Raw genomic sequence first — 22668 nt, 5'->3', positions numbered from 1 at the left:
AAACCCAGATGTACAGTAGCCATAGGAACCACAGGAAGTCCACTACTTGTGTAGTTCCTAGAGCATTAGCCAAAATTACCGCTTTTCAGAATAAGAAGTTTGGGGAAGAGGCATATAAGGGAACTATGAACTTATGCCACCGACGTAGTAGAAGATTTATCTTAGAGAAATCAGAGAATCATACAATTTTAGAGTTAAAGGAGGCTTTAGGCCAGTTTTCCTTACTGTATAGTTTGGGAAACAAGGGCCTATAAGTGAATTGTAGACTCACACGGCCAGTTGTTACAACTTGTAATAATCTCATGTCTGACCTCAAGTCCAAATACTACATCGTGTGTGTGTGTGTGTGTGTGTGTGTGTTTAATTTGTGTAAATATTGAATTCTGACGTATAATCAATACTGGTGTACATAATATAAATGAGCTTATGGTTAGAGCCTTGGCTATTTACCTTGAATGAGAAACAATCCCCCAATATATTTATGTCATAAGTTTGGAATTTTTATATTAGGTTTTCTCCAAAGTGAGGCACTGCTGAACTATTCTGATGAGATCTCAATTTTAGTAGGAGCGAAAATGTCACTTTCTCCCCTTGCAAACTCTTGCGAAGACGTCGGTGAGCTCAGCAGGGGTCATCGAGTGAGGCCAGCACCCGGTGCTCCAGTGGCCCAGGCATGGCCATCAATAGCTCTAGTGGAGGATCTCATACATGAATCACATCCCTGTCCTGCCAACTTTTTATAACTCACTTATTTCTGTGCATTTTTGAGGAAATTGATAGTTTTATATGGCCATGTATTAATATTTTCTTTCTTGGTTACAGAATTTGGTTAAGAAATGACTACTCCTCCACAAATATAGGGAGTTTTCTTGAATGTTTCTTCTAGAGTACTTGCTTTCTACACTAAAATGGGTACCAATGGCTTTGCTGGTTGCAAATCAATAAAAACGTGTATTCAGTCAGATATAAAACACACATAAAGATGTAACTCACTTTGCAGAACAGCTATTATTTAGGCTAAAATTTTTCATTCCTTATTTTAACATGGTTTTCTTCCGTTGTATGATTTTCAAACATTAGGAATTTTGAAGTCAGACTCCTTTTATATCCTTCATTTACAGTTCTTACAGCAAAGTGCTAGTTTAGCCAGAAAGGGTGTTTTTGTGCTCCTACTAAGGACTATTTTCCTAAATCTTCATGCTGTTTTCATGATTTGATGATGTCATAACATTTTTTGAAGTTTTACGTCAAGGATCATTTAATTTGAATGATTCCTTTTAAAATTAAAGAATACAGAAAAATGTGGTAATAATGTTCTTTCAAGGAAAGTAGCTATTGAACATTTTTCCCAAGTTCTATTATTTAAAAAAAAAACTCCTTTCCTCTTTATCAAAAAGCTTGTATTGATTCATAATTCTGTATTAAGTATAGGAAGTTATCAAAAGATGACAACAAAGACCTGCTTTAGTCTAAATATAGAAGATTGTTTAAAAAGTTCCCCCCAAAACATGTCTTATTCAACTGTGTGTTATGAACACTTAGCAAACAGTGAGGGCTTATTAAACTTTTACACAAATACAATCATATAAGTGTTTATAAGGAGTCTGCAGAAAAATTGGGTGGAAAAGATACTCTCCTTAATTGAAAAAAAAGTCTCACAAAGAGATTACATTGGTTTTAGAGAACATATGGAGCTGGCTTGGCAGATGGATGGGAGTAGGTGGTACCCGGCCTGCAGAAGGGCTCTACAAGTCCATCTTTCTGCTTCTTGTCAGAAAAGAGATAATAAGATCAATGCACACGCTAAGTGTTTCTCTCTCTGTTTTTAAATAAGGTCCATGTAGTTATGATACTTGGTCTCTATTTATATTCTTATGTTTGCTAACCTTTCTTTTCTCCTCTTTCCTGGACAGGTCTACCGTGATTAATTTATCAGCTATTTTAATAGAATATTTCTAGCTGAAACAGATAGTTTTAAAAACTGAATTGACAGGATTGACCAGTTATTTTGGTGCCCTACACACAGGTTACCTATAGACTCAGTTCTCCTGACTTCAAATCCAGATCATGGATCATGGGGTGTGTACATGTGTGTGCATTTGAGAAGTTATGTATACATTTAATAAAATGTAAAAAGCAAAATCAGTAGTGGACTTCAGAATCTAAAGGAGCCCTAAGCTATACTTACGTTTACTTGGTTTAAGTGAAGATTCCTTCTCATCCAATCTAAAACAAAGTTTTTTCCTAAGTTTGGAATTTTTATATTGTGTTTTCTCCAAAGGGAGGTACCTTGGAACTTATTCTGATACCTTCAAATCTCAAATTTACTACAAATGAAAATGTAGTTTTCTCCTCTATATTGTTTGGTATATATAATTCCAGACTTTAAAATAGTCTTGCGTGTGTCCCACCCAAAATGTAGGATGGCTGACAGCATTTTGTAGTAGCTAATGCCTCACTTCAGCTTTTTCTTGCACTTAACATATATATCTATAAAATAAAGCATAAAGCCTTGGTCTGTATCAGTATAGAATTAAAGTGATTACCTCCAGGGAATGTTAATATGAAAATGGGAAGTGAAAACAGGCAACCCATCTTTTCATTATGTACTTCAATATTATTTGAAATGAGGACATATTGTTTTTATAATATATTTTTCCTTTTAAACTTTTTATTATTATTAGGCTTTTAACTTTATTATTTCACACTTATACAAAATTAACCAATTAGTATAATGAACTCCCATGTATCCATCAGTCAGCTTCCGCTGTCATCAACTCCTTGCCATCTTTGCTTTATCTGTACTCCCATCCATTTCCTGGCTCCTGTTCTATTTGGAAGCAAAATCCAGATAAAACATTTCAACTATAAAAAAATATATATATTTAAAAGAAGAGGACTCTATTTTTAACATAAAAACAATATCAGTTATCACATCTAAAGTATTTCATAGTAATTCCTTAATATCTAATCAGTGTTCAAAAGTCCTCATACATGGCATAGCTTTTTTGTTTTAGATTTTGTTTATTTGAATCTGCATACAGATAAGGCTACATGTTGTGAGAGTTGATACGTCTTTTAAGTCTCTTTTAATCTATAGATTACCCCTATTTCCACCCCCCCCCCGCCATTGCAATGTATTTGTTTTAAAAAAAATGTTTTCTTCTAGACTTTCCCACAGCCTGCATTTTGCCGATTGTTCATATTCTGATCTCTGAGGTCTGTTTGAACATGTTCCTCTGACTTGTATTTTTTTTTTGTAAATTGGTGGCTGAATCTATCTAGAGGCCTGATCAGGTACAGGTTGTCTTTCTCAAAACAAAATAGTGACAGTCTGATGTCTGATTATCTCTTTTTTTGTGATGTTACCAACCACTGAAGGTCTTGCCTAGATCCATTACTTTATCAGAGGTTGCAAAATGGTGATATTCTAATTTTATCATCCCTTTTACTTGTTATCTAGGATATTTCCATAATGTAAAATCCCTCCTCATCTACTGCTTGGTTACCAGTGGTGTAATTTCTTAGGAAAGGCAAGATGAACGATTTATTTCTATGCCTTCATTTATCATTTTTCAAAATAATGACTTGTCTCCAATGATGACTAACTAGTTTTTTTCCCTTTGTACCATTATGAACTTATGGATTTCAACGCAGTTGAAAATGTATAACTAATTGCTTTTATCACCCTTATTGATGCTAAAATTGGTCCATCTGTAGCCACTGAGAGTCTCTTCAACGTGGTTTCTGAGTCCTTTGGTTACAACCCTAGTGTTCTTTTGATACCTTTCTTTTTTTTTTTTTTTTTGCGGTACGCGGGCCTCTCACTGTTGTGGCCTCTCCCGTTGCGCAGCACAGGCTCCAGACGCGCAGGCTCAGCGGCCATGGCTCACGGGCCCAGCCGCTCCGCGGCATGTGGGATCTTCCCGGACTGGGGCACGAACCCGTGTGCCCTGCATCGGCAGGCGGACTCTCAACCACTGCGCCACCAGGGAAGCCCTTGATACCTTTCTTGTACATTTCTTTCCTCAGACTTGGAGTTTGCCATTTCTCTAAGGAGCCCAGGTTCTGTTTAGTGGGAAAGATTTGGAATGAAATAATTTTTTAGTTGGATGGATAATTTGACCCCATCACCTTTCAGCAAACCCTGAGCATAGTATAGTTAAAATAGTTAAAATCACAAGTGCTGGAGTCAAAAAGATCCAGGTTTGAATCCCAGCTCCATCACTTACAGCTTGGTGATCTTGGGAAGCCTACAGGGCTTCTGGCTCAGGGCAAGATAGCAAAGCAACACAAATTGAGTGCTCTCCCCTGGAGAGTTGCCACAGGAGATGAACTTTGGAGCTGTGCTCAGCAATTAGCTGTGGAAAGAAATTCTTGGGGTGGATAGAAGTTGACTTGATCTCCTGGCAGGGAAACTGGCCAGAGGTGGGTAGGGCCTGGGGTCACAGGTAGGGACTCAGTTTGGGGGAAAATGTTTTAGTTCTGTCTTTTCCTCATCCTTGTGCTGCCCTAGGTAGATGTGCCCCTCCTTTGGGTACTGTAGAGGCAGGATTTCAGCACATAGAAGCAGTGGGGTAACTACAAGGCAGGGCTTGGATGGGGGATGGTTATGAGCAGATGGCAATGAGTGTATCTAGTCTGACCAGTCCCTGAGAAGGCCCCCTCCATACATACATCTCCTGGCTGTTATCCTCCTGTGGGCACCCACTTACAATACCGAGTGGCTGCCTCCAAGAAAAGATTATTCAGAAGTTCTTTGGAGACCAGTTGAGCACAGTACCGTGCCTCTCCCACAAATGCACATAACAAGCATACACACCAATTCATCTAGAGCAGCACAAATTCTTATAGACATCTGCCCCCTCCACAGATGCATTTTGCTAATCAAGGCAGCTAATGGCCCCAAAGGAACAAGGATGAGCTCAGAGGGCAAATACCAAGAACTGTAAGTTTGAGGAACAACAAACTGAACAACCTATACCAGAGAAAACAGAACTCATGGAAAACAGGAGAAGAATTTAAAACCAGAGTAATAAATATGCTTGAAGGGGTGAGAGAAGATACTGGAAACATGAAGTGAGAATAAGCAGTTCTTACTAGAAGAGTAAAAGAATTAGAATGAATCCTGACAGAGAAAGACAGTACTGATGGTATCGCTTACATGTGGAATCTAAAAATAAAAAAAGTCAAACTCATAGAAGCAGAGTGTAGAATCATGGTAGCCAGGGGCTCGAGGGTGGGGGAAATAGGGAGAGGTTAGTAAAAGGGTACAAACTTTCATTTAAAAGATGAATAATGTCTGAGGATCTAATGTGTAACTGGTGACTATAGTTGATAACACTGTATTGTATAACTGAAATTTGCTAAGAGGGGTACAATTTAAATGTTCTCACCCCAACCAAAAATAAATATGTGAGATGATAGATGTGTTAACTTAATGGGGAAAATCCTGTCACAATGTTTACATATATCAAGTCATCACGTCGTATACTTTTAAGTATCTTACAATTTTATTTGTCAATTATATCTCAATAAAACTGAAAAAAAGTTAATTTTTCAAAAATATCCTGTAATTATTGAATAAATAATTCAATGGATTGCTTAAATAATGAAGGTACCTAGTCAATATGAGCTGGAAGGTTAGGTTGAGGAGTTTCCCCAGGAGGCAAGGAAAGGGTAAGGGTAAAGAATGGAAAATAGAAAAGAAACGTGGAGAATCAGGTGTCAAAGTGTGTGTATTAGGGACCCCAGAAAGAAAAAAAACAAATGGAGGGAGATCAAAAGTTCAAAATTTCCCAATGTCACAGCTATTAAGTGGCAAAGCCAGGAGGTCAGCCCAGGCAAAGTAGCTGGAGTATAGACCCTTAACTATAATTAACTGCCTCAGATATACTATATCAGATGCAAATCTGGAGGAGGAAAACCAAGTTAGGAATAGGGCATAAAGGGAAAAATTATAAAATAAGCAAAAGAGAGGCAGTGTATAAAGTGAGGAACGGAGTGTGTTCCGAATGGGGATAAGTCTGGATGTCTCCTTGTGACTGAGGTCCTTAAAAGCAAACCAACGTCAAAACCTCCCAAACACAGAAACCACCTAGAAATAACAACAAAAACAGACAAGTTATTTCATCTCTCTAATCTTCAATTTCTTCATCTATAAATGGGAGAGTGTAACCCTTACTTCGTAGGGTTGTTGTTAAGATTAAATAAAATAGTACCTGTAGACTTCTGAGCACAGGAAAATAACTGCATATAATCACATAAAAATAATAAAATTTTTATTTATTCAAACATTCAAAAAATATTTGTTGGGGATCTTCTATGCACTAGGCAGTGGAATACAGTGGTGACCAACACAGACAAAAATCTCTACTTGCAATGGAGCTTCTGGAGGGGCGGGGAGGGGCAATAAACAAATAAACACAAATAGATAATATGATGTCAGTAGTGAATGTGCTACCAAGGAAACTAGAGCAGGGTAAAGGAATAGAGAATGGAATGTGAAGAGGTTCTATTTTGATAGGATGGCTGCGAAAGATCTATCCAAGGAATGAAGTGAGGAAACTTCCAGGAAACATCTAGAGGAGTGGCAGTTCTTGGCAGAGGAAACAGCACGTGCAAAGGTCCTGAGGTGGGAGAGTAGTTGGAATGTATGTTCAAGGAATAGCAGAATGCATCCCGGGGGCAGAGGGAGACAGTGAAGAGTAGTTGGAAATTAGATCAGAAAGGTAGCCAGACAGTGGCCAGATCATTTGGGTCTTCCTCTATCACTAAAAATTCAGTTTCTCTTTCACCATTTAAAATTTTTGTCTTTGTGTATTCCATGACATCAAAGGTGCCCATCGTAGAGGGAAGCCCAGGATGCACCCTCCTACATTAGTAAGCTCTAGTGTCTAGGATTTAGAATGTCAGAAGGTACCTCTGTCTCCTAGTTGTGACAGAAGATACCTCAAAATTGAGCTTCCTAGGCAATTTGCCTTTCTCCTGCTGGCCACCAGAAGTATCTTTTGATCTCAGTGGTCATTCCAAACCAGTTCTCTAATTGCCCTTGTCTAGGTCCATGGGAATTACTCAGAAATGTTTGAAGTCACAGTGCCAGTCACACTCTGAGTCACCCCTCATTCTAGAAGAGGCAGCCAGGAAGCAGCCAGCTCTTAGGGGAGGTTTTGATTTAGTGATATTGGATTCACTTACATAGCCCTGACCATACTTGGGGGTAACCCTATCTCACCCCTGCAGGCTGGAGCGTCCATGTTCTTTAGAAAGCCATCCCAAACACGACCTGATGCTTCCCTCCCCCAAAGAAGGTTGTTCCTTGTTGCTAATCACAGCAGAAGATTCCTTTCATGGCCCATACCTCTCAGAGGGGTGTTCTGGCTATAGCAGCCGATGTTGGAAACAAATGCACTCTTTTCTTGCTTTATTTTCCAGTCCTCTCTGAATTTGTAATCCACCTGGAAGCCCATCTAGTTTTTACTTCCATAAATCTGGTAGTACAGTTTGCATTATTATTTATTGACAATTTCGCCTAGGTGTTTAAATTACATTAAAAAATAAGCTCAGAACCAAAGAGGCAAGGGAAAAACAAACTAATGAATTACCACTTACTGGGACTTTATTTTTTTTAATTAATTAATTTATCTATTTATTTTTGGCTGCGTTAGGTTTTCGTTGCTGTGCACGGGCTTTCTCTAGTGGCTGTGAGCGGGGGCTACTCTTCTTTGCGGTGCGCAGGCTTCTCATTGCAGTGGCTTCTCTTGTTGCAGAGCACGGGCTCTAGGCACGTGGGCTTCAGTAGCTGTGGCACACCGGCTCAGGAGTTGTGGCTCACGGGCTCTAGAGCGCAGGCTCAGTAACTGTGGCGCACAGGCTTTGTTGCTCTGCGGCATATGGGATCTTCCCAGACCGGGACTCGAACCCGCGTCCCTTGCACTGGCAGGCAGATTCTTAACCACTATGCCACCAGGGAAGTCCCTGGGCCTTTATTTAAACGTGGCATTTAGGACACTAGAAGAAGAGTCAGTGGCCCAAAGCTGAAATCCAGCTTTGTCAGGCTGGATATATTTTCAGAGGTTTAGGGCAGCTACAAATATTAGCAAACACAGACGATGTCAGGAAGAGAGCCATATCTGGACTGGTCCCTTTATTCTGAACACCATCATTTTAAGAAGGTAACGATAGATACCCTGGCTGCAAATAGTTTTCTTCTAAGGTTGGTGGGAAAAGACAGAAAAATGTACATAATGAAGAGGGGGAATCTATTGACTTTTTACTCAGAAATGTCCTGACTTGATTTTTTATAATAGTGTGCCTTGCCATCACTTTCTTTATCTCCTATGAACTGTCCCCCTCCAGTGCCTCAGCTCTGCGCAGCATGCAGGATCTTTGTGCCCCGACCAGGGATCCAACCTGCGCCCCCTGCAGTGGAAGCACAGAGTCTTAACCACTGGACTGCCAAGGAATTCCCCTATGAACAATGATTTTAAGATTCCACATAGAATTTCCCCATCCCAGTTATTTTTTAGCAACCTGGCACCTATTCACACTATCATGACACAAAATGGCAACAGGCAGATATTTTGGAGACGATTAGACAGGGATAATTACGGCTTTTATTGACCTGCCCTCATGCAGCTCCTTGGAGGAGTTGATGGCTCCTTGGCCAGCCATGGTAAATGCTATAGCTGTGTACCTTCCTAAGAGGTGGCCCAGGTAGGGCTATAATCAGGATGAAGAACAGTTTAGCTCAGTTCATGGATTCAGGAGAGATTCACAAGTAACTATTCTTAGAAAGTAGGGTATTTCTGACCTCTTGAGTTTGATGTCATGAACAGAAAGGACTCCACACTCCCAGAAACTGTGACCTCATGCCAGTCGAAGGCGACCTCCTGTGTGCTAGAAGGACCATGGACCCAAACTGCCACTTCTTGGACTTCATGCAGCTAAAAAGTGGGGACATTATCTCATGGGAATCTTGGGAGCTAATGAAATAAATAGTGAGAATTAAAGTTCTTTGAAAGGATTTGCTCCCTGATCACATGGCAGCAGCTTCCCTTCCCCCTTTTTACTAGGTGCACTCAGAAAAATATGGGAAAAGAAGGTTTTAAGATCATTGAAGACACGTACCCTGGATATGTGTCTTCTTATTAGTAAAATTTAACATCAGCCAAGTAGAGCTGTCCTCTGGTCAACTACTGTAATGGGGAATTTTGACACTACACTTTTGATGGTTTTATTGTCCCTGTTTTTAACCATACAAGCTTGGCCACCACCTAACCCTATTCCTGACATATAATGGTACTCAATAAACTTTGTAGCGACAGGATGGTTTAGAAAGAACATGAACTTTGGAATTAGAGAGGTCCATATTTGAATCTTGGTTCTGCCACGTACTTAGGTACTTAAGTACTCGTCTAAATACTGGTACTTAATGTCTTGAGGTCTCATTTTATTTCTCTGTTAAACAACAAAAACGCTAACCTCAATGTATGAGTCTGTTAGGGCTGCCATAACAAAATACTACACACTGTGTGACTTAAACAACAGAAATCAATTTTCTCACAGTTCTGGAGCATGGAAGTCCAAATTAAGGTGCTGTTGGGCTTGGTTTCTGGAGAGACCTCTCTCCTTGGCTTGCAGATGGCCTCCTTCTCGCTGTGTCCTCACATGGCCTTTCCTCTGTGCACATGTGGAGAGAAAGAGCTCTGGAATCTCTTCCTCTACTTATAAGGACATCAGTCCGATTGGATTAGGGTCCCACCCTTAGGACCTCATTTAACCCTAATTATCTCCGTAAAGTCCTTATCACCAAAGATAGCCATATTGGGGGGTCAGGACTTCAACATATGAATTTTGGACGGACACAGTTCAGTCCAAAACACGCAAACACTGTCACAAGGATTACTTCAGACTTGTATATACAGGACCTAGCCTTGCTCCTAGAGCATAGCAAGTGCTCAATGAATATTGGTTCCCTTCCTTTCAGCCCTGTGTCACTTGCCTCCCTAGGGGGTCACTTTCTTCCCTACACACGAGAAGCCAAGTTTGGCCCTTTGCATAGATGGTGTAGACAATTAGAGAGGGTGAACAGAGGTTTTTGAGACTTGACTTTGGTAAAAAATGTCTCCCTTCCTTGATTATTGTGCTTTCAGATGACTCCCTGGCCCCTCCTGCTTTCTGAGAACTGTCCTTCCCACCCAAAGGGCTGAGCCCAGCCACAATAGCATGTTCCTTCTTCAAGACCCTAGACTCACAACTGAAGCCATATTCCTTCTCTTGGGAATTTGGATTTGAGATTCAAATTTGGATTTTCCTGCTGAAGGCGAGAAATCCAGTCTGCAGAGACAGAATGACGTTGATGATAATATTAATAGGTAACATATTGACAGCTCAATGTGTACCAGGTACTCTTCTAAGGGGTTCCTACCTATTGACTCACTCATCACAATCTTACTACTACTTCTTACTACAACCCCATGAGATAGCTATGTTCATCATTCCCCTTTTTACAGGTGAGGAAATTCAGGTGTGAGAGCTTTAGTACTTTGTCCAGGGTCACATAGCTATCAAGTCTGGGTACAGGCAAAAGAGTAAGATAGTATCCCCCCAGCCAAAGGGAGGAAAGCAGAATACCCTCAAGGTTCTCTGGTCCCGCCCCTCTTTCTTTCTTGTTATTCCAAGACATGTTCCAGTATCCTGCCAATATCTTCCTTTTTTGCTTGAACAATAAGGAACTTGTACTAAGACAATTGGCCCTAAGTACCAGATCTGTTGCAGCCAACATTAGAGTATGCTTTTGAGTTTATCAACCACATGTAAAGGACTACGAAGAGCCTTCCCTCCTCCCTCCCTCCCTCCTCCCTCCCTCCCTCCCTCCTTCCTTTCTCTCTCTTTTCTTCCTTCCTTTCTTTCTTTTTCTTTCTTTCTTTTTTTTTTTTTTTTTTCCTTTGCGGTACGCGGGCCTCTCACTGTTGCGGCCTCTCCCGTTGCGGAGCACAGGCTCCGGACGCGCAGGCTCAGCGGCCATGGCTTAGGGGCCCAGCCGCTCCGCGGCATGTGGGATCTTCCCGGACCGGGGCACGAACCCGCGTCCCCTGCGTCGGCAGGCGGACTCCCAACCACTGCACCACCAGGGAAGCCCTCTTTCTTTTTCTTTCTTTCTTTTCTTTCTTTCTTCTCTTTCTTTTCTTTCTTTCCTCCCTCCTTCCCTCCCTCCCTCCCTCCCTCCCTTCCTTCCTTCCTTCCTTCCTCCCTTCCTTCCTTTTTTTAATGACTCTATTCCATTACAAAGTTTAAAGTGATTTAAATCGAAATGAAGAAGCCCTCCAGAAGAGATTCTGGAGGTAAAGTCTTCTTCACTGGATGGATGGTGGATGGTTTTCAGCAGTAAGGGGTGGGTACACTCCATTGGCAGCATGCCCCACAGAGGATATGGTGATGACTGGACGTGTGTGTGCACATGACAGTGTGGGGAGTAAGCTGTGTGTTCCCATCAAGCCTGGGAAAGCTGGAAGACAAAGTTGGGGCCGAGGGCAGCGGGGAAAGTCAGCAAGTGGAGACTGGTGAGTATGACCAGGAAGCTTGTACCTTTAAGATGTGATTCAAAGTGTGTTTGTGATGCAAGGTGAAATTAGTAGAGAATAATGAATACAGTGAAATGGGTAAGATACTTAATAGTGCCTAGGTTTTATTTCTTTTAAATCTTGCTGAAAGTAGTGATAATGTGTGCGAATTATCCTTTCTAGAGTATACTTGATTAACATATATTGCTGTCGTATGGAATTTTTAATAAACAATTGGCTGCATCTTGTACATTTTCCTTGGAAAAACTAGCGACCTGCCTAGAGTGAATCTGCTTGGTGTACATGACTCTGATACCATCACCCACGTGGTCAACCACAGTTGCCAGGGGAGCTGGCACAGTGTCCCAGAGGACAGATTTATCTTCCTCCTCCCAGCTCGAAAAAACAAAACCTAAAAATCTTTGGAATTCTTTCCAGAAGGAAGTAACAAGGCAATAATTCATTTGTGGCCTAGGTTGACAGCCATGGATCTGGGGTCCCTCATTTCTTTGACTCAGGTCAGAGGACAGTCCCTTTGGAAGGCAGGGAGCCTTTTCCTGAGAGATGGATAAAGGAAAGAGAAATGAAGTGGAGAGGTAATGTGGTGACCAGAAGGTTTGGTGGCCAGAGATGACAGTGTATCAGGAATGGCAGGGTTGAGACATGAGGAAAGATGAGGAAATGGAGACAGTATGGGACATAAAAGGGTGCAGGTATGGCGGGCCTCCAAAAGAGGCTGGAGAACAAACCCAAACAGATATTTTGCACTTTCATCTTATCCATGCCTCCACAAAAGTCTCCTGTTACGTTATCAATATTTGAGAAGAGTGTGACTTCCTGCCTTTAGTCAACGTGGGGAAATCTGAGCTTTAGAAAGTCACTTTTTGGGAATTCCCTGGTGGTCCAATGGTTAGAACACTGCACTTTCGCTGCCGAGGGCATGGGTTCAATCCCTGGTCTGGGAACTAAGATCCCACAAGCCGCATGGTGAGGCCAAAAAAAAAAAAAAAAAAAGTCACTTTTCTTCCCCAAACTGAAAGTCCTCAAAGATGCAACCAGGAGGGAAGGACTCAGTCTTCTGTGTCAGAAATGATTCTTCCAAAGCAGACTCCATGAAGTTACCTCTAAAACGAGAACTCCTAATATCACAGCCACCATGGTACACAGCTCCAGGGGATGCCATTCACACTAAAGACTATCTGAACTTACATAGTATTGTGCGCTGTGTGTGTGGATGTACGCAAGAGCTCTGCATAATCACGTTAGCTCTTAAAAAAGTCACTAGATAACACAAAGTCCATATTCCAGGCAATTTCCAGTAAATTTTATGGACAAGAAGCTCTGAATGTGTACTACCATTAAAACACTCTTCAAGTTGGTTGTTCTTAAGTGTTCTTGTTTTTCTTTCTCTGCTACTTAATAGTTTTTGTAGGGGTTAAGAATCTAGGCTTATTTTATGATTACTTTTGTTGTAAGTCAATGGTTCTGAATTGGAGGGTTCAGGCATAACAGAATTACTTGGGAAATATTTTCAAAATATACTTGCCCAATATATCAACAGAAGAATGGATAAGCAAATTGTGACATGGACACACATATACATACACACACATTATATAATTCTATTTATATGAAGTTTGAGAACCAGCAAAACTATGCTGTTAGTAGAAGTTAGCCTAGAGAGGTGTTACTGACTGAACAGTCACATAAGGGAAATTTTTGTGGTGATGGAGGTTTTCTTTTTTAAAATTAATTAATTATTTGGCCATGTTGGGTCTTAGTTGCAGCACGCAGGATCTTTGTTGCGGCAAACAGGCTTCTCTCCAGCCATGGCATGCGGGCTCCAGAGTGCGGGCTCAGCAGTTGTGGTGCGCAGGCTCTCTAGCTGTGGTGCGTGGGCTCTAGAGCACGTGGGCTCAGTAGTTGTGGTCCACAGGCCCAGCTGTCCCGCGGCATGCGGGATCCTAGTTCCCTGACCAGGGATCCAACCCTCGTCCCCTGCATTGGAAGGCGGATTCTCAACCACTGGACCACCAAGGAAGTCCTGGTGATGGACATTTTCTATATCCTGATTTGGGTGGTGGTCACATGGATGTATCCATATGAAAAAGTAAAGTTGTAGGTACATTTTTATTGAGCGCGAATTATATCTCAATAAAATACTGCCTAAAAATATTATATATAGAAACACATATATACCAACTGAAGTCTCTTACCCTAGAACAAGGGGATAAGATAAATAAGACATGGGGAGCAGGAGTTACAGAGAGGATGCGTATTTTGAAAAAGCTTCCGATTTCTCTTTTCTTCCATTACAGTACACTGCCAAATACCCTCTTAGGAACTGAAATTAGACTTAGGGTAAAAACAATCTCAGACTTCCCCAGTGGTCCAGTGGTTAAGACTCCACGCTCCCAATGCGGGGTGCACGGGTTGGATCCCTGGTTGAGATCCCGCATGCCACACGGCGAGACCAAAAAACAATCTCTCTCTCTCTCTCTCTCTACTTATATATGGCTTTACATTTTGTAGAAGGCCCCTAGAGATTGTCAGAGTTTTCATAAGAGAGCCTGCTGACTTCCGGTTTTCTTTGATTGCGGAACTTATTTTGTTTTGCTTTTCAATGGTTTTGAAGGTATAAAATTAATAAATTAATGTGAGGAACACATTGGAGGTGGGAGGAATCATGGCAGCCCATGAGATTTGGCCTGTATTTGTAGTTTAAATTGGGCTTAGAAACAGTTGAAAGATTTGGGGGGATATTTAATACTGACAAGTTCCTAAAATTACAGAGCTTTAAATAAATGTGTAGTGATGTGTTTACGGCCTATCGCATCAATCAATCTCCTGTTTACTCTGATGCATGTTGAGAAGACTCAAGTGTAACGCAGACAGGAAATGGGTTGCTTTTTTCTTTTATGAAAGAAGCTCGTGACTAGCTTTTATATATTTATCTAGAGAATGAAAGGTTTTTAAAATTTGAAGTGGGACTTCATATTTAAAAGTCTTACTTGTATTGCCTTTCTGTGATCTATTCCAAAGAAAGAGAAATGTGGCTGGTCAGATGCACTTTATGGGCTTTTAAATTAATAATGGGTTAATTTATTTTTAGAAATAAAATTATTTAAAATAAAAATGAATCCACAGGAGTAGTACTTAATCTTATCTGATGGTTTTCTATTTTTTTGTTTTTTGTTGCCATTGAACACTCAGCAACATTCTCAACATTCATTTTGATTCTGAAGGCAGTGTGAAGGCAGTCCTTTCCCCAAGACATCCTGGCTTTATCACTTAGCTTCTTCCATAGGTATGCCATCTGCCTGGAGGAGTATACATTCATCCCAGTTCAGACTGGGAAAGACCTCAGAGATGAACTCGTTTAACCAGGCTCTGACCTCCATGTCACACTCCACTTAAATATTAAACTCAGGCCTAGAGGTGAAGTGTCTTGCTCAGGGTCACACGGCTAGTCAGAGGCAGAACAAAAACTGCGTCTGCAGACAAGTTCTTTTTCATCTACACCACGACTGTCTCAGCTTGCTGTGCTCAAGAGTTTGGTGTCACAGTGACTTTAAAGCAAAAATATACAAATGCCACTTCCTTTCCTGGAAGACCTCAAGAGGCCTCTCATCTCTCCTACCTTGAGAGCCTGTAGGTCTTTCCTTATCTTTAATCTTAACCCTATTTTGGTTAAATTTTGAAAGGCTTATAAGTTTGCATTTTGGGGCCAGACAGACTAGGGTCCATTATCATAGTTTACTTGCTCTGTGACCCTTGGTGAGACAGGTAATTTCTTCACACTTCACTTTCCTCATCTCGGAAATGGGGATAATATACCAGAGCACATAAAGTGCTTTCCACGCTTCCTGGTGAACAGTAAGGCACTCCTTAATTTTCTTTGGAAATCCAGCAAGCCCATATTGAAGCTATCCAGCTATTTCTTGAAAGTTGGAGAAACCGATCTTAATTCCCTTCAGCCTTTTCCTTCCATCCCTTTAAGTTCTCCGCTTCTTTATAATTTTGAAGATTAGCAAATGCTCAGAGAAGTCAGAGTTTTGTGACCACAAATTTGTACATGATGGCTGCCAGAGGCTCTTCCCCAAGAGTCCAGGAATTTTTCTGAGTTGTGGGACACTGAAGGAATTTGAGACAACATCCTCAGTGGCAATGACTTCAAGGACCCTATTCAACCTAAGAAAGGTTGAAAGGACTGGGCTTGAGTAAGACAACAGACTCCTAAGACATCATTTTGGCAATGCAAAGGACCACAGAAAAATAGGCAAATCATTTAATCTTACAGCTACAGAGGTCAAGGCTTTCAGGAACTGGGACACTCACCACAGGTCAGGTCCGAAAACCCGGGTTCCCCGGCCTGGCTCGGTGCCTGTTCCATCTTACCAGCTGCGTCTCTTTAACTCCACCTCCGAAAATGCTAAGGAAGTTCCCTCCCAGTGCCTACCCAGGCTGGGTGGGGCGATTCTGTGGCACTGAAAGAACCGGGAAAACGACATAGTCTAACTCCCTGCGTGCACTAACTGCTTCTGCGATTCAGGGAGGCGGCGGTGGGGTTGGGGGTTGTTAAGACGCCAGGTCCGGTACCCAGAGGTTCCAGGTGTCCTGGACAGAGAACTTTAAGATTGCCTATTTGGGGAAGCCACCTTCCTTTCTCCTGGTCTGTTTTCCCTGTGCGGTGGCCGCATGGGGACATCCTGCTTGGAGGGTTCCCCCAAATAAGATGGACTGTGTTTGCTCCTGGTCGGGGTGGGCAAGTTCCCGCCGCTGCCCCGCCTCTGCAGGTTGCGGAGATCTAGGTGGGATCTTTCCTGCTCCCCGCTTTCGCCCCCGCCGGGAGCGGCGCTAGGCGGGGTCGCTGTGGTCGCTTTGCCTTCCCCATTCCCACGTCTCTTACTCCGGAGAGTTTCACCCCGTCCTCCCCGCTCGGCCCTCACCTTTGAAAGCCTTCTCCAAAGCCACCACATTAAAAGTGCGCGACTTCCCCCGGGCCTGCAGAAGGAGCTCCTGCAGCCCGGCATTCCTCGGATTCCAGCGCTGTGACGTCCCCAAGGACGCGCGCCTGGGGCTCGGGAGCTGGGGCTCCCCTTTCTGCGCCGCCCCCCGCGCCCCCGCGCGCGCCCGCCCAGCCGCATTCCTCCCCGCCCCCGGCGCGCGCCCAGCGTTTCCCCCCGCGCCGCCGAGCCCGGCCCGGGGGTGGGGGAGCCGCGGCCGCTGGCGCCTGCTCCGTCCCCTCCCACTCGCACGGCCCCTTCCTCCCTCCTCTCTCGGCCGCTCGCATTTCCTGCCGCTCTGGCTCTCCCGGCCCCTGAAAGTTCGTCCCAACTTTTTCTCCCCCGGGCGGGCGCGGCGGGCGCAGTCCGGGGGCAGGTTGCTGCGCTCCTCCTCGCTCCGCCGCCTGCCCTCCCGGCGCTGGTCCTCGGGGAGCGGCCGCCACTCAGTGGCCCCTGGCGGTCCTTCCCCTCCCACCTCGCCCATCCTCCCGGCCCCAGCCTCCCTCTGGCGGGACAGACCCGAGCCAGGGTGGTTCTCCTTTTCCCCTTCTCCGAGCGCCCCCGCACCAACTCTCGCGCCGGGATCGCGGCGGAAACCTCCCTCCTCTTTCGCCTCCTTCGGCTCCTTCCCTCCGCCCTTCCACCGCCAGCCACTGGAATCAATTCTTTGGGGGAATTGGGGCTTCGCCGCTGCCGCCGCCGCGGAGGACAGCCTTTCCGCGCGGGACTCCGGGGCACCGATAGGGCCATGTAAGCAGGTAAGCGGCGTCTGGGGCGGGGAGTCGGGCCCGGGGTTGGGGGCCTCTTGGGCGCTTCGGGCGCCTTGCCGATGACTTGGGCAAACGCTGGCAACGCCGACTTGGGATCGGCGGCCCGGGACGCCTGGCAGGGCAGCGGGGGCGCGAGGTGGCCGGGCCGCAGGAGTTTTAAGTGGCGGTGGGAGCCGCCCGCTGCGGCGCACAGCTTGTCTGGGGAGTTAGGTGGAAGGTGAGCGCTGTCTGGAGAGTTGGTGGTGAAATCACACTCTCGCCCCCTCTTCCCCATTCCCTTCTCCTTTTTGGGATCCAGAGAGGGCCTAGTGAGGGCAGCTGGAGATACCCAGACGGTGCGGGCCGGAGGATGAAAGCCAAAGACGTTGCTGCCTCTCGGGCTGGAGAGGGACTCTCTCCGCGACCCTCCTCTTGCCCCCTAAGGAGACAGGATCCTGAGAGGGAGAGGAGTTTGCATGCCCTCCCACTAGGCCCCAGCCTAGCCACCAAACCCCAGGGCTTCTTGGTCCCTACTTGGGTGGTCGGGCCGGCCCGTCGGGAAAACCTATGGCCGCATAATTTCAGAACAGGTCTCCACCTCAAACTCTCGAAGTTCTGAGTATTAACAAGTTCTGAGGGTGTTGTTAATGCACCGTCTCCCCTCTCTCCTGGCATGACCGCTACATCTGGGGTTTGAATGCTTGTAAGGGATTTTCCACCTTTTGGAGGGAGCAGTGAGGTAACGCCGCCCCTGTCCCGCTTTCCTCTGCTCTTCCTCTAGTTGCCGTCACCCCCAGCTACAATTTAAGGAGATTGTGGGGTTTCGTCTTCAGTCTGTCCAGGGACTGGCTGTTGCAGGCTCTTTGTGAAGGTGAGGAATCTCTAGACTGCTGGCTGCTGGTGGGTTACAGGATTTCCACCAATGTGTGAATTTCTTCAAATGGGTTAGTTCACCCATTCATTCAAGGAATCTAGTATTGCAGTTTCCCCTCTGGGCTAGGAACAAGGGATACAAAGATGCTAAAACAAGATCTAACTGCAGCCTCCCGGAGGAAACCCTCAGGCTGACCTAGAAGTAGAGCGTAATGAGAGGGCCTGAGAAGCCTTGGTCGGGAGGTGAGGGGGCAAGGTGTGCGCTGAGCTGAGAGGATTGAGATGTTGCTCACCTGGAGGGCTGATTAGGAAAGTGCATTTCGCGCAGAGGAAAGAGCTTGTGCAAAGTAAGAGTCATCCAAAAGACGAGTACAAAAAGTTCATACCTAGTAGCTAGCTGGGGGCTGGAGGGGGATTTATGGCCAGTGTAGCCAGGGTAGCATTTTTTTTTTTAAATATCAGAAATTAAAGTGGAAGCATTTACAGGAGCCAAGTAGCTTCCAGAGGAGCACACATCTCTCTTTTTGGACACGCCTTCATGCCTGATGCCGTTTCTACAACAAGCAGTGGTTGTGGGACCATCTACATTTTCATTGGCACTAATTGGCCCAGGCCTGGTTTCATTAGAATGGTATTGATTCTCTTTCAAAGAGCCACCTGACAGCAATAGGTGATAATACTGTAGCTTACAGAGCTTTGTATTAAGTTGCCTTGTCTTTTGGTGATGGCCTTAAAAGCTTGTGCCTTATAGAATGATAGGTTAATGAATGGGGCTGAACAGCACGGTGCTCTTTTGCCTAATCCGAATGGGTGGCCATGCTGTGCAGAGTGAGTTCACGTATGTGTCACTGTGTTTGTTGTAGTATTCTCCACTTTTCCAAGTCATTACTGCCCCAGCACAGTTGGAAGGATGACTTTCCCTTCCTCTGAAACTTTATGAAAAACTGAATGTCTTCTAGGAGATTGTTGTAGCCTCATCGTCCAGGATTCAGCAGATCCTGCCTAGAAAATTTTTTATAGTACGGGAACCTCCTGTACGTGGTTTGCCTCTCAAGGGTGCCTCTTCTCGGGGCTGAAGTGGCGTTGTAATATTTATTATTCATAGTGGCTGTGTCCTGGCTGAGGTGGCAGAAGTCCAGCTTCTGGTGACCTCAGGCCAGTCCATCAGAGTGAGAAGAGAACATTGACTTCCTACAGTGTCGGGTGTTTACCTAAGCTCCCCGCAAACACCATGCCTTATCTCATGAACAGCCCCTTGACGAGAGTTTTCCTGAAGGTGTAGGACCTGCTTGAGAGTAATGGCTCAAGGGAAGCTTTTTCTTGCTAATTCCAGGTAGCCGCCCAGCCTCCATCATTGGCTTAAACACATAGTTAATTTTAATGCTTTAGTTATTTAGGTTTGTGCGGACCATGTGGAACGGACAGCTGTAATGGAAAGAGCAGTTTGACTAGTTTCACTTGGAGGAACCTAAAGAATTCAGAGGAAAATAAGAATTTCGGGGAGAATTCTTACTTGTCCTGAATGGAAGAGCCAGAAGTCGAGAACTATGAAAATTATTTTGGTTTCCCAGTGCCTTCCCTCCTTATTAAGTGTTTCCATTTTTGGCTCCAGGGAAGCAAACATAAACGCTTTGATTGCACATCGTCCCCCACCTGGGTTCCATATTCTTATCCTTAGTCACCTGCGACCCTGCATTCGAACTTCTTTACTTAGTCACCAAATGCTGTGCATTTTTTGGATCATTCTAAGCCTCAGAACAGTACTGTGCACTTTGTTAGACATAAGGCAGGGGAAAGAGATGAGATGAACTCTTTAGTCAATTCAGTTATTGCTGCTTGTGCTGATTGAAAAAGAACGAGGGGAAACAAACAAGTTTTGGTAGAGAAGAGGTTAAAGTTAATGTCTAAAATAAGACTCTGTGGTCTCCTCTTATTGATTTAATTCTCTCTTCCCCTGTCTGAGCCCCGGCGAGGGCTTATTAAATGGTCCAAGGGGTGTGTGTAGCACATTTTGCAGCTTTTCCAGGCTATCGGTATGCTGGTGCCAGGGATCCAGGGTTGGGAGTTCAAGATATAGCTAGGTTTGTATTCCAGCTCTGCCATCGTTTAGCTGTATGATGTTGGCCGAACTTCGCAGCCCTTCCAAGTCTCCATTTCTTCATCTCTTAGATGGGGCCAGTAGTATTTAACTTGCCAGGATGTTTGTGGGGAATTCTGTGTAATGCTGTATGTCCCTCTGCTAACAGTGCCTCCCTCACAGAGTAGGTGTTGGGTCAAGGATGGCTATTTATATGTTCCAGGAGTTATATGTGGCCATGAATGTGCTCTTTGTGTGTGTCATTTTTTCCCCAGCAGCCTGAATTCACATGTGTGCCAACATACACATAAAGCTTTGTCTTTGACCCTTTTTTTTTTTTTTTGGTCTATTGGCTCAAAGCACACGTGTTGGCTGGCAGCTGCTGGCCTCTCATATATGAGGAGGTCGAGCGTTGCAGGACCAGGCAGTAGGATAGTTGGGAGGGAAAGCCACGTAGACAAGGGCAGAGAAAAGGATTCTTTTCCCTGTATACTACTTACTGTAACGAGGGTCCAGTGCTAATACAAGGATCCTTGTGTTTCTAATGTTGAAATCCAGTTAATTAATTGATGTTCAACATTTCTAATGTTGAAATCCAGTTAATTAAATGATGTTAGAATAAATCCGCCTGCCTTTATAGCAAGAGTGCAAAAGCTGGCCGATTGACACAAATGAGTGTCTTTGCAGCCTTGCTTTCCTTCTTTGAAGCCCAAGTATAAGGAGGCAACTGCAATGCCTCTCGTGTCCTGCCAGCTTCAGGTCGCTTGAACTTTAACGTTGCCTTTCATCCGAGAAGCCTAAAGTATTTGGCAAACATTAACTCATTGATCTTCGTATCAACCTCCCAACAGGAGGGAATGTTAGAAGAAAGGAACAACTCCTAAAACATCAGTAAGGCAGGTGTGTAGTAGCTGTTCTAGAAGCAGAATGGGTTGTTACAGTCAAGAATTGGCTAGATCATGCATACGGGATTGTAGGCTGGTCCCGGGTCAGAGAGGACCCCTTTGAGTGGTCGAGGGAGAAAGTTTAAGAAAATGCAGATCAGGCTGGGATTTTTGCAGTGGAAGGGGAGAGGAAATCACATTGCTAGGACCAGCCATTGCCTTTGCCACGTATTGCATGCACACCAATTATGAAAATAAATAATCTCTGAATTATTTATAATTTTGAATGAAAGGATATGATGCAATGCTTGTGGATGAGGATTTAGAGTAGCTGAGGGTAAAAGGTAATAGTGACTAAGTACCTTTTTGTGGGATAAGGGTGGTTATGTGTCTAAGTTGGATTATAAATGGCGTATTAACATTGTTTTAATTTCCTTTCCCTTTTTCCTGTTGCTTCCATATGCCTCAGCTTGGTTTTGTTTTACTCTCCAGTCAAGCTTTTGTTGGACTTGCTTTATGGTCCTTGCTACTGGAAAAAACATACTGTGGCCATGCTTAAATCAATCTTGTGTGTAGGATTTGATATGTGGGTGATTTAGCTTAGTTCCTTAGGGGACTCCATTAGGCCCAGCTCAAGGGTTTCATCCTGAATCTGGTCAGTTAGCTTGACCCAGAGGCCTGTTGCATATCCAGAGATCCTGTAACCCTAGGCGACCATCCCATAAATGCTCGATGTTGCTCAACAGGGAGGTGTCTGGTGAGAAAATGAGAAAGGGTTCGCTGGTGGTGGTGGCATCCTCTGAGAAGCAGAGCATCCTTTTCACGTTTGTAATGTTTGAGATTTTAGTGCTGAATGATATTCCTCAATTAGAAAGCTTTACGGTGAGGACCACTGACGTGCTCTCCTTTGCTTCGCTGTTGAAAATTAGCAAAAGTTCCTGATGCTTGTCTTCGTGCAGAGTGTATCCTTTTCTAACTTACAGTTTCCTCAAATCTTTGGAGACCTGTCTCCTGGGAGTTCTCTTTCACACTCCATTCCCCTCAAGTAATTGGGGCATTAGCTAAGGCTGTAGATCTCAAAGTCTAGTGAGCCTCAGAATCACCTGGAGGGCTCCTTACCCACAGACAGCTGCTCTTCCCCACACCACCCCAGCTTCTGATTCTGAGAATTTGCATTCCTAAGGAACTCCCAGGTGGTGTTAATACTCCCGGTCCTTTGATCATCTGCAGTTTGAGTAATCGCTGAGCCAAGGAATCTCATTTTGGTCCATCCATCCCAGTCAGCCTTGGGGTGGTAGTCACTTAAGTTTTTCACTGTATTGGTTTGAATGATTCTGTTTCTGGTTGCTTTAGAGCTCTGGAGAGGCTGGGAGTCACTTAGTGGCCACTTATCCCTAGCCAGACCCATGGCGAGCATGAATTAGATGCTTACATTTTTTTTTTTTTTTTTTTGGTACGCGGGCCTCTCACTGCTGTGGCCTCTCCCGTTGCGGAGCACAGGCTCCGGACGCGCAG

At 44.2% G+C, this 22668-nt stretch overlaps 1 protein-coding gene and 1 long non-coding RNA gene across 3 annotated transcripts in view; one reads left to right on the top strand and one right to left on the bottom strand.

Annotated features, from left to right (window-relative positions):
- Positions 1-2554: 2554 nt before the first annotated feature.
- LOC117203464 (uncharacterized) lies at positions 2555-16849 on the bottom strand. Its single transcript, XR_007474886.1, has 3 exons — positions 16514-16849; positions 15903-16051; positions 2555-2830 (listed from the first exon to the last, which is right to left on the bottom strand). It is a non-coding gene; the product is annotated as an uncharacterized LOC117203464 (long non-coding RNA).
- A 5-nt stretch (positions 16850-16854) lies between these two features.
- Positions 16855-22668, top strand: part of PTPN14 (protein tyrosine phosphatase non-receptor type 14) — a 167911-nt gene continuing 162097 nt past the window's right edge. The window contains exons 1-2 of one of the 2 annotated variants that reach the window (XM_033438014.2): positions 16855-17328; positions 18101-18190. The gene's annotated coding sequence lies outside the window, so the exon portion shown is untranslated. The remainder of the gene's footprint in view (positions 17329-18100; positions 18191-22668) is intronic. The other variant, XM_004275244.3, reaches the window with a different exon arrangement.

Source organism: Orcinus orca, chromosome 1 (genome assembly GCF_937001465.1).
Source record: "Orcinus orca chromosome 1, mOrcOrc1.1, whole genome shotgun sequence".
Taxonomy (NCBI): domain Eukaryota; kingdom Metazoa; phylum Chordata; class Mammalia; order Artiodactyla; family Delphinidae; genus Orcinus; species Orcinus orca.
The sequence above is the reverse complement of the archived record's forward strand: the minus strand, read 5'-3'. Positions and strand labels throughout refer to the sequence as shown.